The sequence below is a fragment of the Homalodisca vitripennis genome, chromosome 1, assembly GCF_021130785.1.
Source record: "Homalodisca vitripennis isolate AUS2020 chromosome 1, UT_GWSS_2.1, whole genome shotgun sequence".
In the NCBI taxonomy this organism is placed as follows: Eukaryota; Metazoa; Arthropoda; class Insecta; order Hemiptera; family Cicadellidae; genus Homalodisca; species Homalodisca vitripennis.
In genome coordinates, this window is record NC_060207.1 from 150,059,565 (window position 1) to 150,072,500 (window position 12,936).

Below are 12,936 nucleotides of genomic sequence, written 5' to 3' on the forward strand. Positions count from 1 at the left end.
CACGATATTTCGAAAATAGTAGAGCGTAAGAACTCAATATTAGAATAGTGGAACAATTTAAAACAGTGACATGCTGGTATATGTTTTAAGAATGTAAAAAATTAGTGAATAAAGTATTTATTTAATGGAGATAAATATTTAAATTTTATATTTATTAATAAGATAATTTAACAAGTTTTGATTTTAATTTAAAATATTTTGAAGTAACTAATTAGAACCAATTAGTTAAAAAGTGGTTTTTATTCAAACCGATGATAATTTTGGAATATTTGTAAATTTAAATCGAAAAGCCAAATTCGTTAAACAATTCAATTATTTGGATCACACTACAACAGTTTCTATTTTAATGTACTCTGGTCTATTAGAAAGAATATAACCACATAGACTATAATTTAAGTTAGAAAATAGAAATGTATAAAAATTATAAATTGCATTTACCGCAATAAGTAATACGCGGTACATTACAAAGGATTAAAGTTTCTCCGCTAAAAACTGATCCACCCGACCTGAGAAAAAGGAATAAATAAGTTGCAGAAGCCTGTTATACGCGTAGAATGTGTTCCGTGTAATGAATGGTGTTGTCATGGTGTCAACAAGTGTAGACGAATTTTACTTTAATAAAATTTAATTTATAATTGTTAGTACAATTAAAAATAAACCAAAACGCCATACAAAATCGTGAAATCTATTTTTAAACGCCCTATACTGTGTAGACAGACGTTCAAAGCAGAGCGCAGGTAACACCAAGTCCAAGCTTGTGTACGCCTTAGCATGAGGTTTGTTTGAAAAAAAGGCTAGATCGTATTTATTCCCATAGAATCCAAAATATATGTAAAATAGATTTATAAAAGGCACTTTAGTAATATTGCTGCTTCCACGTGTACACAAATATAACATGGATAGCAAGTTTATATCATCCATGTAAAACAGTTCAGTGTAATCATGTTTCGATTATGGATCCACACGTAACTGCATTCGATTAAATGAATATTCAAAATCAATTCAAATTGAGTCATTATTGAATTGTACAATAATATATTTTATCCTGTTTTAAAAAGTTGTTCACTAAGTACTGTTAGTTGTAAAAAAAGAAAAATAATTTTCTTTTCAATAACACGTGAAGAAATAATGAATATCACGAAACGGTGTTAAGGAAAAGAAATATAACGATTCAAGTGAAGGCATAAAGCCTCCGTCTTGAGAAAGCTCATATCATGTGAAATCGTTGCACCGAAAACGGCAAATATCGTAATCCTTCCGAGCTTTGTCATATATTACGCGAGATGTCAAATATTGTTACAGTTTCGTTAGTTGTAAGTCTTCTTATGGAAGCTTCTTCAGAATGAAAAGGATATTTGTGTGTTAGAGGAACTCATAACATCTCATGGAAAAGTTAAACAATATTTTTCGGTATTTCTTAATCACCTGAGAGTGTTACAAACACAAACAACGCAATTTATATATGATTTATAAAAAATGGCCTTGGTATGAGAATACCCAGTCTAATTAAGTAACACTTTTTATAATGGCGATCGTCCGAACCGTACAAAAAGACATATACTAAAGTAGTTTAATAAATTTAAAACCTATTTTATCCAAACAAAGATTTTTTATATCTCTTAAGATTTTAAGATTGTGACCGTCCAAGTTTCCAAAGAGATAGTTTCCAGGGTGATTGCCCCACAGAGATTTACACCATAACATACGGATATCAGCAATACGAGTTAACAAAATAACTACATTAACATTTGACCGATTTCAACCGAAAGTGTTACGATTTTATTTAACATCCTCTGTTAGAATTCGTATGGCATGCCCACTCGGCTGAGAGTTTCAATACGACGCGACGGCTGGTCGTATTAATTCATGACATTTTATTTGTCTCTACAATATTCCAGTTGTGGAGGATTTACATCAATCAGCATTGTTATTAGGTTCCTGCCATACACATCCAAACAGAGGAAAAATAGCATTGTTTCAAAATATTGTTAGGAATAATTGATTTATTATTATCCATACAGATATCTTGTATGATTTCATAATAGCAAAATTATTAATTACACAATTTTCAATAACAATACAATAACGTGCCAGCCAATAAAATGGCAAACGGCTCAAGTTATGTGTGATAAGTCATTGAATATACTATTTACATTTAAATTGATTGAATCACTAAAATAATATTATAGCTTTTCTATATATAATCAGTTGCATTTAATTAAGCTTGCATTAGTGATCACGCTAGATAAATATGGAATTAAATGCGCTTAAATGTTATATGGAATTCTTAGAATAGTGCTCTAACTTGTTCCATTTTTGTATCTATCAGGATTGAGGAAACAGTATTGTCTCTTTAAATAATCACCTTTGAATCAATGATTGGTGGATCTCAGTTCTTATAGTTTCGCGGCGGATGTGAACTTCTTCTAAAGTTCCGTTTCACTATACGTCAGCACAATTAATTTCAGTCTTCTCTTGACTGAATGTGGCTCTTCACAGTGGTATCTTAGGATTGTAATTTACTGTGTTAGTCACGTTTTGATGTGGTGTGTGCCATATAAATTTGAAGATAATCTTCATTATGTTTTATTATTATACTTATTAGGATATGTCCTAATTTTGTTTCTTCATTCAAAATTTCAACTAATACAGTAATACATTTTAATCTAGCATTATGTAACAAAATAAAATATTTCATAATCATTTTGCGTAATAATAGTTGGGTAGTGCAGTACCGTATTTAATCCTCAAATTAAACCATTCTTTTTATTCTTTCATTCACCAAAACAAAACTGAAATGGAAAACCTTGTAATAAAAAAAATCAAGCCACGATACAAGCAATGGGGAGTAAAATTGTCGAAATATAATTAAATCTCGCCGCTTTATGATCTGTATCTGTCCAGATGTCTCGAAAGGGATCGGTACTTTCTGTGCCTTGGAATAATTCATATAGTTTCCCACCCAAGTCGGTATCATCACTTTTATATTCGCCTACTAAATTAATCCTCCCTCGTAAAAAGCCATCTGAATCTCATTTTAAAGTCTGCCTATTTTATTTATTTATAGTTTATTTTAGGAATAAACTATAACTTTCTACATTGATAATATCATCTACTAATGATTAGTCTTAATCATGTTGGGTTTAACGTTTAAGGAAAATCGTATCAATAGCTAATCGTTAGTACAGAGGTCACGGCTTGACGGCAAGTGATAGAGGTCAATGGCAGTGCGGTGGCGGCGGCGCGGCGGCGGCGGCGGCAATGTTCAAGTGAGGGGGCGGCGTCTCTTCTCTGAAGGGCTCTAGAGGCGAGAGTACTACTACGTCACTCTTGTTACCGGCTTCGATAGAACATACACTGGATAGGAGTGAGATCTACTATCTCGGGTCTGAAACTATTATAATTTGTGTTTTAACAAGACAAGACTATTATAAGTTGTATGTTAGTCAAACACACGGTAAAATGTCTTACAAACACCACGTAGGCCCTTTTGTATTATTTTCAAAGAAAAAACTTTTAGAAAATATAAATTGAAAAGAATGTGATTGAATAAAGCAAACCCGAATAGAAACAGATATTCCATGGGCATGATAGTACTCAATTGTACTGTTCTTTCAACTTTTCGTCTCTGTGAGTCATAGTTTTTTAAATCTACCTATGTAATTTCATTAATTTTTAGATTTATTTTTACAGCACATATTACGATTACCGGTTTCTTACTCTCTGGTTTAGTTGCTTACATCCTTCATTTATTTAGTGAAGCGTTCTACAGTGATTCTCTTTTCTTTGTTTGTCTTTGTGTTGTCTTTCCAGTATGATTCCAAAGTCTTATGATGTTGCTCCTCCGTGATATTAGTCCCAATTCATGCTTCTTTTGGCGTTTCCTTGACCTCCTCAATGTCTTCTGCTCCTTGTAAAATCATGAATAGTTTCGGTGTTGGGTGTACCGAACCTTTTTTATATTACATTTGGATCTCTACTAGTCTCCTTTCCGCTTCTTGTAGATTCTGCCCGTGACAATTCTCAGCGGTACCTTTCATGATATTTGTTATTTCCTTCCTCTCGCTCTCACTACTTCTAGAGTACATCGTTCCTCTATTTTAAATTCAAGCTGGATTTTATACAAGACGCTAGGCCTCTGGGAGCTTTTAACGTTGATATGCTTGATTAGATAGTTGTGCATTCATTACCAAAGATATGATAAAATGTTTGTACGTTTGTTTCGGAAAACATAAATTTCGATTTCGTATTGACAATAGAAATCCAACACCTTGGCTCAAAATATTCTCTAAAGACATTTTCGTTTAAAAAAAATTGTCAATCTTACAAATGGTCCATTTTTACATTTAACGTCACGCTCACCTCTTTGCTTGTAAAAAAGATCAATATTGTTTCTTACAATGTTTCTAATTGTTCGTTTAAGGACATAATTGAGAAGCAATAAGAAGAAATTAAATACAACGAAATTATAACATTAAAAATTCCAGGTGAACTAAGGAGAATAGAAACTTATTTGCACATAATTATCTTGTCTATCAGTGAATTCTGGCCGCATTCCTGGATTGTGGGCGGTGCCGAGATGATAGAAGTCAGTTCCACATTGTTGTACCAATCTCAAAGACCCGCCAGTTATATTGCCTGGCGCCTTTGTTCCACCATCAATTTGACCAATATTGGACTGCTTTGAGCGGTGACTCTCCACTCAACTCTGTTATGTACCCTTAAACCTCCACTCACACCAACCATTGACCTATGTTATCATACTACGAAGAACTAAGTATTCTTTAACTATATATATATGTTCGGAATAAAATAGGATCTTTCAATCATGAGATGTGAGTAATTGGAATAGCTAATGATTTTGTGTTTATTACTATGTAATAGTGTTGGATACGGCTTCTCAGAATTCTTACCAATATGAGAATGAGAATACAGGCTAAAACATACTTTGTTATTCGGTCACAAAACACACACACACACACACCACACACACACACACACACACACACACACACACACACACACACACACACACACACACACACACTTCGGTATAAATTACTGCTGTCGGAGTTTACAACGCTCACTATATCAAAGTGGTTTACTACTTCAGTGCATTAAAATATAAAAAAATACAGACATTAAAAAATGTGGAACTGAAAATATGAGCATTAGTCACAAGGTCCACCTGAACAGAACATTAACGATACACTAAGAACACTCAAGTGGGTGTTCACTGACTTAATGTTCATTGTATCGTATTTTGTGTGTTGTATAATCTTTTGTTTCTAATTTTGAATCATTTTGACATCGCTAATGCTTTTTGGTCCGGTAAGGAAACATTAGATATTCAGACGGTTTAAACCATTGGTTTACATGTGAAGGCAATGAATTTGACTTTAGTTTCAATACAGGTATGTGGAGTGTTTTATCTCTTGAAGCAGCTGGTTATAGATTGTTAAAGCTCCCACATTCTCCTTGGGAGAAACTGGGATTATTCCTCAGCTGTATCCTCTGGGGAATGGCGTGAATTTTAAACTTGAGATAAGTTTGAAGAAGTTAAGAGGAGACTTTTACTTTTAACTTGATCGGATAACGAAAGCTACCAGATAAACCCCCAGCAACGGTTGAAGATACTGCGGTCTTTTCTTTTTCTTCTTCTGTGATGGACCGGCCGGAGTAAGTAGAGTTCAACTCCCTAGGGTAGAAAGCAACAGCTCTGTACATTGAATATAGTTTTGAGACATATAGCATCAGCTATCTGTATTACAATAAAGATCCACTTAAATCATTGTACTAGTAGTTCGTATTGTCACAATAAATCACATGAAATAGTTCCGCTGTAAGTAAATTGTGTTATTTATAGACTATACAAATTCCAACACTGAAGACGTACCACGGGCTGTTACACTGTCCTTATCACAGTTTTAATCTTAGTAAAGTTGTTTCTTAGGAAACTGGAATTTATCTTCAAGAATTTGAATTTAAGATTCTATGTCTTTAAAGGACACTTGAGAATTTTCAGCAATTTAAAAGTTAAAGTGAGGGAGACATTTGGGACAGGTGATATGCATATATTTATTTTTTACAACTAATAATCTATTACAAACATATAGTCAATGATCTAATATCTTACCAGAAAGCCTTAAAAGTAATATAGGCCACAAACCAAAATTAAAAAGATCTAAATTAAACATTTGTACTATGAAATAAAAGACTATTATTAAGCGACTATATTAATTTCAACATTGAAATGATCAAGGATGGATGTGTACGTAAGTTAGTTACAAAACTTATAATGAGGTAACTCCAAATTTACATGGTGTTCGTATAACCCTTCGGCAAAATTAAAAAGCATTATATTGTTTTTTGTCTTCATTTAATTTTTAATACAAATATAACTGTAATGATATTACAAAACATTTTTCTCTTTCTGGCTAGTAAAATGTAATTAAAATGGCACAAATCAAATATAACTGCTTTACGATATAAGCACTAATATAGTTCTGATATCAAAACATTAGAATAAAAAAAAACTAGAAATCTATTGTTATGGCTATAAAAGGAGAAAATGTAAGTTTTATAATCATTAGTTAATTAAATCTCATTTTATGTATTGTTTATAACTACGAAATCACAAATTAAGGACCTAGTAATTGTAGGTCTGACCCAAACTGTCCGAGAAACGGATTACAGACCCGACCTCTACCAATCCGATTAGAGAGGTCAGCCTGTAATTCGCAGCGTCAATTATATATTTCTCACTTCGCCAATTCAGGAAATCAAAATGAGTATAAGGTCTAGAACGATTAACACAAAAAGGAGTGACAATAGCCAATAAAATCTTGGCCTTTCCAAAGAGGATATTACCACATTCTTCATTCTTGGTAAAGCTACTTCTTGTAAAGTAATAACGTAACATGCACTGAAACAGCTTTACTCTGTGGTTGTACAAGATTAATATATTCACTAGCAAAGATAATACAAAACTAGACATCTCACTGAATTTAGTGACCAGAATTAGTCAAGAGAATCTGTGGTGTTACGCTAGAATCTGCCAACGGTAGTACCTGACCTGCCCTTCGTTATTTTCTTTTCCATGCTCAGGAGCATTTTAATATGCTCATATACATCTTATAATATAGTAATACATAGATTATAAACTTTTAGCCATTATGATTCAAGATGTTTTCCAAGTAGGAGAAGTAAGATAAAATGAGTACCGTCATAAGATAATAACAGGTAGTTTATAACGTGACCATTTTATTTTTACTATGTGGCTTTACGAAGAAGAAGCGCACAAGGGCAGATGTGACAGTTTCGAGTAGGGGTTACATTACCAGGAAATGAATATTTGGAGCTGCTTGGAGGTGAGTCATCACGTAATACAATAGCAAGGGGTATTTCCGATCGGCACTTCCCGACCTCAGATCACGTCCAAATTTTCCGAAGTCAAATCAACATTAAGAAAGGGGGAAGGTACCGCATATCGGTAGCGACCCTCACTTCTGGCGAAAAAAGAAAAACGTCCCTTAGATAGTACCCAAATCAACCTCAGATCACGCGAGCACTCTGTGTACGTAAAATTCCTTATTTATAAGAACATAAGGGCTGGATTTCTCTTGTCTACAGGGGTTTTCTGTGTGTTTTCTTCGCAGTGCGTTTTTTTTTCGCAACACCCTACAAAGTAGAAAGCCTGAAAATTCATCAACGTCTAATGGATTGCAAGTGGACTTGATAATTTGTTGATGGCGCCTTCTCCTTGTATTGCATTTTATTTCAAATTTACTCATTTAGACTAGATGTGGTAGAAAGGGTGGTCATATTTTTAAAGATACCTACTAACACGATCACAGATTTATGAAAGCTGAACGCCAAATATATTTTCTTACATATTATAAAGCAAGTACATCTTCTAATACTTTGTTTTCTAATAAAAATAACAAATACTCGTTAAAGAAATTAAAAATACACTATGACGACACTCTTGAGAGAGCTTACTGATTTTTTGGGTAAAGTTCTGGATTTATTTTCCTATTGAAAACTAACAAAGCAATTTTAAAAATTTCATGTGTTCCTTCAGACACATGTGATGCACGATGGGAAAATAGAACGACGTTTTTTGTTGAACTTTTCTGGGTTCATCAAAATATAAATGGTGAAGTACATCACACCTTCTCTATCATAGAAATATTGATAATACTTTGTAATACTACTTGAAGTTTACTCGGTACTTTTTAGTTCAAAGTTAACAGTCTGTAAAGGAAAGCTCAATTTTTATATAGCAACTGTTGACTTGTGATTATTCAACAAAAAACAGTGGTGAAGTACATCACACCTTCTCTATCATAGAAATATTGATAATGCTTTGTAATACTACTTGAAGTTTACTCGGTACTTTTTAGTTCAAAGTTAATAGTCTGTAAAGGAAAGCTCAATTTTTATATAGCACCTGTTGACTTGTGATTATTCAACAAAAACAGTGGTGAAGTACATCACACCTTCTCTATCATAGAAATATTGATAATGCTTTGTAATACTACTTGAAGTTTACTCGGTACTTTTTAGTTCAAAGTTAATAGTCTGTAAAGGAAAGCTCAATCACCCCCCCCCCCCCCCACCCCCCCCCCCCCCCACCCCCCCCCCCCCCCACCCCCCCCCCCCCCCACCCCCCCCCCCCCCCACCCCCCCCCCCCCCCACAATTTGGGCAAAATACAAAGTCTTTCATTAATTTATGAGTGGGGGTGATTTTTTTTGCAGAATTAATTTGTGGTATAATCGTAAAAAAGAAAAATTTAGCAGGATAAAAATTGAAGGATATTGCAGGGGCCCTGTACTTTTGGAGGAGGCTAATATTATCGCCCTGGAAAAGGAATGCACTCCTCATTTTAGTGATTTCTTATCCATTATGGCTAATGTTGAACAATATTTCAGTACCCTTCCAAGAGTAAAGACCTGGCGGGAGAAGTACAATGAGAAAGGGCAAAATTGAATGGGTTGTGTTTGATGGGTTATATTTAAAAATTTTTAAAGGAAAATCAGGATAGGATTGAGAGAAAAATATACTAGTATAAGACATGTAACTAGAATACAAATATTTGTTTCAGGCAAATAATTTAATAACATAGTTCATAAAGCAATTTTATAATTTACAAAAATTTTTTTTAAATTTTTGGTTTGATACTTCTTTTGTATGCAAAAATTTTTTAAAACCTGAACGGCCTTGGCTTGCCCTCTCCCCTAGTTTTGACCCGGGGACTTGAAAGTGAGTCTAATGGTGTTTCTATATTTTATGTATATTGATAATATAATTTTTTCAGATTGTCACAGTAGGCTTCAGAAGTGACGGCCATACTATGTTCTTTTTAAAGTCAACGAGTGGGATGCTTTTTAGCACTCCAATAAACGGGGGCCATAACTTTCCTAGCTGACAATGTTTTCCTTCATTCTTTTTATTTTATTTTTAAATTCATTGTGAACTTACGTAACAAATTGACTAGTTTAGAATACATTTTCCATTTTTTGTAAATAAGCTAAATTGAAAAACAGTATTTTCTTTATTCAGTTTTAATATGCAGTATACAAAGGCCAATATTTTTAATAACTACTAAAAAAAATCTGTACTTTAAGATTGCCAAATTTTTCTGCCAAAAAAAAAAAGGTTTGCTTTTTGAAACGATAACTAGTTAGTTAATAAATTGTTGAAAAGGTATTGATTCCTCCCATTCATTTGCCACATGTAAGACTAGTTCCTCTAGTTTCTCAAAGGGATAAAAGTAATGCACAGAATTTCCTTTTGAAACGAGTAACTAGTTAGTTTAAAAATTGTTGAATGGTATCCGATTCCTCCTATTCATTTGCCACACTGGTAAGACTCAAAAATCCTCTACGTTTCTCAGGTATAAAAAGGTAATGCCCCAGAAATTTCCTTTTTAAACGGAGTAACTAGTTAGTTAATAAATTGTTGAATGGTACCGATTCCCTCCTATTCATTTGCCACACTGGTAAGACTCAAAGTCCTCTACGTTTCTCAGGTATAAAAAGGTAATGCACGAAAATTTCCTTGTGAAACGAGTAACTTATAATAAACAAAACACATGGTTATGACCTCACGATAATGCAATGAATTTGTTGAATATTCTGATAAAAAATGTCTCCAGTCTTAGTATATTATGTCGCCCCAAACCCGTGGAACTGAACACAGTAAGCTGAAGTTATCTCCAAATCATCTTTATAAATTCATACATAAAGAAATAAGATTTATTGACATAAGAATTGAGTAAACGGAGTACAGAAATCAAGAGTACTGGTATATCAAGAGTTACAATATCCTTTAACCAGGAATGGGCTAAAGTATTAAGTTACAAAGGTTTTCTTAATTGATTTAGAAAGTAAGTTTTTAGATGTTACCTGCAGCGCTACTTTTATGTGTACAAGAGTTTTTATTCATGAATTACTCACTAACAACTTAACAATTAATTTTTCTAGCTAGTCAATATTTATTCATTAGATTTACAATAGAAATAATTCAAATAATGGAATAATCCCAAATTTTATCATGCAATTTATAAAAAAATAAGTCAAGAAATTTTGTGTTGTTGCGAGAAAATACTTGTATTATACAGTTTGGTGACATTCAAAGGTTAATCTAAAAGTTCAGTTAAGAGCAGTTTAATTTTACCATACAGCCCAATGGCAATGGCTGATTAACAATCACTGGGAATTTGCTCAATATAAAATGTTTTTGTTGTCAGTTTTTGAAGTGTTTTTTTACAAGAAAATACTGTAGTTTTATGGCTACCATTGCCAGTGCAAAGTTACTTTTAAGAGATTTCGGGTAATCCATTAATTGGTGTATACTTATTTAAAGTGGATAAAAAACTAATGTAAACAATGTTTTTGTACTTTCTTTAACATTATATTTACTTTTTCTTGTATTTAGAGAAGATTATTCAATAGGAAATAGTGCATCCATGTTGAAAGATAAATGAAAAATACTTCAAATGTTACAGGGAAAACATTTCTTTGTCAATCAAAGAAACTGAAATAAGTTTTATATCACAACTTGTAAACTTTTAAAACAAAATTTTTGTTTTGTTTCAATATAATTTAAAAATAAATTTATATTCAATTCTACAGAGGATATAGTTAAAATTTAAAAACACAAACATCATATAAAAACACAAACATCATACTATACTATACTAAAGTAAAAAAACCTCCCTATGTAGAAAAAAAAAAAGTGCTAGAACAAGAAGAATAATACAATCGTGTGAATGCTTTTGGAAAAGCCTCTATGTTGTCAATGTAAAATGTCTAAGATAATTCTCACCTTATCCACCTCCTCCTGGGCTTCCTCCTCCATATCTTCAATCCCGTCATCCATCACCCCCTCCAGTGTTTTTTCCTCCATCATCTCCTCTATGATGCCCAGCCTAAAACAAATATTTCCATAGAGTATTACTACATTATACTTGGAGAAAGAAGTTAATTTGTAGAAGTTGTCTCAAAAGAATAGTATCATTTAAACTATTAGGGTAAAAAAAAGATTAGATTTTGATCAAAAAAAACCTGGGGCACTATTAATATCCTCCTTTTTATCAAGTAAACATACATAGAACATGGATCATGAATATATTAAAAAACCATCACTATTAGTTTTTGGTAGTCTGGCATTGGTCTATTACATCTTACACCTTGTTACAAATACTAAACAATTACATCCATTGATTAGGCTGAAGTCTTTGTCTTTGCCATTGGTCGAACATAAGTGGTCACATCTTTTGAATATTTGGTGTCGCCACTTATTTCTTCAAGACATAAGTGTTACAAAATGTTAAATTTCGCCATGTACCCCTATTTCTTTTCTCTGATCAACCAACAAAAACGGGGTGTCTGGGGAATGGGGTAAATTCATTTGGTGAATGAGTAATCACCAATGGATAAGGAAAGTCAGGGGCAGCACTGCCTCGTTGGATCTCACTAAAGGGACCAATAATGGGTAATATCCATAACAGCAGTTGGTCAGGGCATGACTAAATAACTCAATAATTTTGTTTAATGTAAAATTTGGCAAAAAAAACCACACTAAATCACCATCGACAAGGAAATTTGCTGTCGCTAGTATGAACAGCTACAGAGCGTCGGGCTGTAGTTGATACAAAACTGTTTCTCACTGATTGGTCCGTTAGACTTGTCTTCAACCAGAGACCAAGGATGGTGAGATACGTTTTGCATAGACCAACTTAAAAAAACCTTTTCCATTAATTAATTAGGGTTTTACAAAAAATTAAATATACATAAATCAGTAAAAGAAAAACACGATTTTCACTAAAATAATTATGCTTTAACTTACATTTATAAGTAACGTCCGTCTATAGTTTACCTTGCATGTATATAAGCATGTTACTTTTCTCATTAACCAAAGTCAACTAAAATGGGCCAGTGGAAAAACATGAAACAAAGTGTTGTTACAAAGAACGTTACAAAAAGAATAAATAAATATTTTGTTAAGGATTGTAAATCCTATACCTATAATTGTGTGATAATCTGATGAAGAATGTAATTCCTAAAGGCGCTATAAGCGGCTATTAAAGAAGCAAAAAGGTGGAGTAATGAAAATTATATAGAAAACTCGGTCAATACATGTAGTAAATAAGTAAATTAGAATATTAACCAATTAAATTTTTTAAAAACTTATGAGCTTGCTAGAGTGGCTCATAATAATGAAAATGAGATGCTTAACACAGCTATTGAAAACCAATCAGAAGCCCTCCGGATACTGTTTTAAAAATTTGGACAATAAGGACTCTTACACAAATAAATTAAAGAATAATTTACCTAGTAACAATTTGGTAAAATAAAGACATATCTGAATATGCCCAGTTCCTGGGAAAAAATAGTCAGCTATATCGAAAACTAAACTTATTGACTAA